We start from the raw sequence: 5680 nt of genomic DNA, 5'->3' as shown, positions 1-5680 counted from the left end.
TGATTTCGTGCATGTGAAATATGGTGAAATTGATTCATCTCCCGATAAGTTACAAATGTTATGGTATAGGGGAGACCGTGACCATATTACAGGTCCATTTGGCTAACCCTAATTTCATTTTCCTCCCATAAAAGGGGAAAAGGACTTGATTTAGATTTATTTGTGCTTTGTTGACTTTGGAGAAAGAGAATTTGGTCTACAGAGAAAATGTCGATTCCTTATCATAGACACCGTTTCGAGCGCGTTCGGAGGTACCAGAGACCTGCCACGTATGGACCACCAGTAAGTCAACATGTTTGACCCTTTTTTGACTTTTTATTTTGTCGTTTTAGTCATTTTTTGATTTTCAAAGTTCGGGTTTAACGGTTTAGTGCTTCTAAGGCATAGATTAGTGCATACGAAGTTTAAAGTAGCGCATCTAGTCGAATATTAGGGGTCATATCCGAAATAGATAGGATAGAGCATAAAACAAATAGGTTAGCGCATACATGTAGAATAGCGCATAGCAACCGTCGGGTAGCGCGTCAAGTCAACAGGTTAGCGCATAGGGTAGACCTAGCGCATAGGGGTCGTAGGGGTTCGCATAGGTAAGGGGGTTTAGCGCATAGGGTTAACCTAGCACATAGGGTCAAACGGGTAGCGCCTAGGAGGGATAGATTAGTGAGTAGAGTCAGTCTAGCGCATAGGGTAGGTTAGGTGGCGCATTGGGGGAAAGAGTTAGCGCATAGAGTCAGTCTAGCGCATAGGGTAAATAGATTAGCGCATAGGAAAAACAGCCTAGCACGTGGGGGAGTTTTAGCGCAGCCGGAGTCTGTTTTAGCGCATCTGGAAAATTTTTGCGAGATGAGCCGATTTCTAAATTTGTTTGCTTTGTCTGTCATGATTTTTATGGATTTTTCCAATATGAGTGTCAATATAGCTTGTTTTGATTTGCGATTTTTTCAAGTTATGTATAGATATCAATGTGATGTTTTGATCAAAATATGATTTGTTTGCATGTTTTGTTTCAAGTTCAGTGTGTGAAACTTGAGTTGTGTTACAAGCCGATATGGGTTGGAAACTTGAGTTGTGTTACAAGCTGATATGGGTGGGAAACTTGAGTTGTTTTACAAGTTTATGTGATTGTGGAGACTTAAGTTGTGTTACAAGTTTTGATATGGTTTTTGAGAACTTGAGTTGTTTTACAAGTTGATATGAAATGATAGGATTTTGAACTTTGAGATAGATGAGCAAATTGTTTCATGTTGTTGATGTGAGTTTGATTTTGATATCTTTGTTTTGATATGACAACTGATATTGGATTTGTTTTGTTGGTTGACAGGAGCGATTGGGCGTGGTTCAGTCGCGGGAGAGATTCCTCAGACTGTGGACATTGATACTGCGGTTGTCGCAGGCCGATCTCGATATCATCGAGAGATGTGGTTTGACTTCCTCTTGGATATGCCTCGGTTCACTGTGAACCGAGGGTTACTGATAGCTTTGGCAGAGAGGTGGCATAGCGACACCAACACCTTCCATTTTGCCACTGGAGAGATGACAGTCACCCCAGAGGACTGTTACAGGATCCTGCGCATCCCTGTAGTAGGGGCAATACTACCATACGAGCAGTCAGAGGAGGGTGGGATAGAGGCATTGCATCGCATATTCCAGGATGATACAGTTTGTGGCTATGAGATTCCATGGCAGGAGTTTCTAGATCTACATTATGCACCACTGCCATCCGTACTAGCAGGGTTCATTGGTGGATTTCTTTGTCCTGATCATAGGTCAAAGGGATTCTCGGTGGGATGGAGGCTAGTGTTGGAGGAGATGGTTACACAGGGATGGAGGTTTTCATGGGGGACAGCTATGCTGCCCCATCTATACAGGGGTCTGCATGAGGTAGTATACCTCGGTTACGGCAGTTTGTCAGCTGGCGTGACATTATTACAGGTATGGTGCTGGGAGCACATTCCAGTAGCGAGGCCACTAGCAGACAGGGACAGGCCCGTAGGATGTGCATATGCCTATGGATACAGGGGTCTAGTTGTCCAGCGTAAGCTGGGCAAACTAGAGCATTGGAGGAGGGTACTTGATGATATAGATACGGTCACATGGCGACCGTATACAGGATGCGAGGTGTGGGCCAAGGATGGGCTGGAGATGCCCTTTGTATTTATGACCTGGTACCTGATATGGAGGACCCTGTTTGTTATAGAGAGGTTCGTGGTGACCCGAGTTTTGAGGTAGTTTGGGCACCAGCAGGGTATACCACAGGGAGCTTGCCTTTATGCACGGTGGAGGCAGGATGTGGCTGATTGGGGGCTGACCATTGATAGTGCAATGGCAGTGGAGGATTTTGTGGGGTTGGCTGGGTAGATCTGGGATTATGCCCTAGAGATTTAGGATGCAGGTATGACAGATGAGTTTGCTCGATTGTTTGTTGCACGGGCGGTGGCCAGGATATCTGATCCTGATGAGATGAGGTCATCATTTGATTCGGATGAGGAGGAGGGAGAGGGAGCTGATGATGATGATGATGGGGATGATGGAGGAGATGGACGAGGGAGAGGAGCTAGAGGGAGGTGGGGAGGTAGAGTGAGGAGAGGAGATAGGGGTGTGGAGAGAGCAGTGCGACAGGGGAGGATAGATAGAGGGAGAGGTGGATTGGCTATCGGAGCCGGTGGATAGGGGAGAGTGGGGGAGGTGCTAGCTGCGGTGGGGGGTGATGATGAGCCTAGGTGACCAGTGCAGAGGAGGAGGATAGATGTACTCCCACCTCCAGCACCGAGGATAGGCCGAGTGGGAGGGTTTCCTCCAGCATAGGTACCACTACGAGTTTGAATCCCTGGTCATATGGAGGATGCACAAATCTAGACTCTATAGGTGACCGTTCAGCAGCTGCAGGCACAGATTTTGACCTATCAGCAGCAGATTTCTCAGTTGACCACTGAGTGAGATACCGAGATAGAGCGAAGGGGATGAGCGGAGGAGGTGGTGTCCAGCAAGCAGAGAGCAGCGGCGGGTGGTCCGATGAGAGACACCCTGAGAGAGCTGGCACTGAGAGCTCAGGAGGTAGAGTATTATAGGCGGCACTATGAGGCTGCAGTACCTAGGGATCGCCGAGTTTAGAATTTTGCACAGTCGAGATCTAGTCGATCTCGAGATACTGGGTCGCGATTTGAGAGCTGAGGTGTTACGGGGCCACTGAGACAGGACCCTCCTGGAGATCCAGGGGTGAGTGCATCTGGAGCGAGACCATCTCCGTCAAGGGATAGTCATACTTGAGAGACATGGTCGCCGTTGTATTTTTGAGCATTGTATTCTTTGTACTAGACATAGTGTTTTGACACATTTTGTACATTTTGATCATTTTTGAGATATATATATATATATATACAGCCCCATTTTCCTTGATCATGTGGTGTGTTTATATGGATGCATGTTATGTGGGTTATTTTGTCTATGTGATGATGCAATGCTTAAATATATGATGTAATGTATGATGCAGGATGTATGCTTTTATATGCTGCTAAATGTATCTTGAAAATGAGATGTATGATTTAATATGCTGCTAAATGTATCTTAATTACAAACATGTTAAATGATATGCAACTAATTTGTAAAATGATAAGCAAACTATGTTAAATGATATGCAACTAATTGTTTTTGGAGCATCCTCATTTTGCATTTGCCATCCGATATAGCCATTTGTTGGCTTTCTTTGTAGATATCATCATTGAGCATTGATTTGTTTAGGATATGTTGAAAATTTATACAAGCATAATGGTATAATTGAACCATGATGACCTAAGAAAAATGTACATGTTTTTTGATTTTGCAAGATAGCACAAACGTCAAGGTATAATTGAACCAGGATGACCTGAGTGCGTATTGCGTAAACAGACAAGATTAGATCATTTGTATGCGTGAAGTGGAATCAAGCCTTCAGTGATATTCGATGTATCACGTCTCGAGGCCAATATTCACACAGTACCAGTGATCGCCTCACAAACAAATGACTAAGAAGATTTTGGAAGTTCCTCATGATCTCCAGCTTTAAAGCTTTTGAGTGAGACAAGGAAGAGGATCCAATAATTCATAAAGTTTCAAAATGCAAAACTAGTTAAGATTTTTATGTGATAATGCAACATTTAGTACTTCAGAAAATCATCCATCCTTGATATTTCTGTGACTTGTTTTATTTTGCAATGAAGCACAATTTTGATTGTTGGATGTCATGTTTTTGAGTTTTGCAAGTAGTCTTGATGTCTTGAATGTTTGGGATATTGAGACGATTTACATGCCCCTAGCTGAGTGTCCCTCTTGATGTGAATATGTATAGTGATTTTCAAGCCATGGTGGATTAGTGGTAAGAGGATATATATAGACAAATCAGGATAGTGACTACACTAAGTATGTCCTGAATGGATATGTGCTAAGTGTCGGGCGATGGCCGATAGTGTTTGTATGGATAAAATGGTATTGTAAAGCGGAAAATCGCGATCGAACCCTAGTTGTTCTCCCCTCTTCCAACTCCGAGGAGAGAGAAGGGAGGTTCGCTAGGATTCGATGGTTTTCACTTAGGGGAGAGACTTTACATTCAAAAGAAGGGTTGAAACCCACAAGATCCAATCCCACGCAATGCAAGATTGGATGCTAAATGTGTTTCAAGGGTTAAGACAGCAAGGCTACCCTCTTTCGTAAAGAATGTTGATAGGAGAATTAAGCTAAGCATGCATAGAAAGTGATAAAGATTCACTTATAAACTGAGATAGGAATACAGTATGAAGCTGCGGACCTGGAATTAGTAGTAAAATGTCGATACGGCGCTGTCCTGCAAATTTGAGAAAAAGTCATCGGGACGATGGCACCCAGCGCCACGGTCCTCCGAAAAATCCGCGAAACGAAGGGGGATCTGTTCGTCTCTGCACAAGGATTCCAGATCTTCAATTTCAGCCGCGTACCTACAACCTACACACAGAAAAGCGAAGACGATTGGGGGGTTAGGGATTAGGGGTTTGCCTTTAGGTCAAACCCCAGTTTTGGAATTAACCAAGAAATGAGCAAGAGCTGTAAATGTAAATGACTGTAAAACAAGTACTAATACCTTGTTCTAAGGATGTTTGTATCCTTATGTGCGAAGGTTTAGATGTTGTATGTTGTATGTTGTAGTAGTATGTTGTATGTAGCATGTAGTATGTGATCTCCTCTTCAATGGTTGAATCCTTGTCTTGAATGCAACACTTAGCCTTGAATGGAGACTTAGAAGGAATGCTTGAATGCTTGAATGCTTGAGTATAGTTTCCACGCCTTTTTCATCATGTATGTGTTATGTCCAAATGAGAGAGAAAAATGTAGTTTATATACTTGTCATTTAGGGCTGTAGACTGATTTTCCCGACCTTAGGCCGACCAGGAAAGTTAATTTCCAATTTGCAAACAAAAAGACCCGAGACCCCTTAGGAGACCGGGCCCAAAATAGGACCCAGGGACTAGGGCGTTGGGCGCCATGGTCCTGGGGACCAGGGCGCTAGGCGCCCTGGTCCTGAAGGACCAGGGTGCTGGGCGCTCTGGTCCCACCTCCCGGGACAGCAGGGTGCAAGGAGGTTCAGGCCAAGGTGCTTGAAAAATGCAGTTTTCAGTGTCGTGAGCAAGTTTCAGGGTCTCCATTCAGGTTGCGTGTTGCGTCGCCATCGTGA

The sequence above is a fragment of the Cryptomeria japonica genome, chromosome 1, assembly GCF_030272615.1.
Source record: "Cryptomeria japonica chromosome 1, Sugi_1.0, whole genome shotgun sequence".
Taxonomy (NCBI): Eukaryota; Viridiplantae; Streptophyta; class Pinopsida; order Cupressales; family Cupressaceae; genus Cryptomeria; species Cryptomeria japonica.
The sequence above is the reverse complement of the archived record's forward strand: the minus strand, read 5'-3'. Positions refer to the sequence as shown.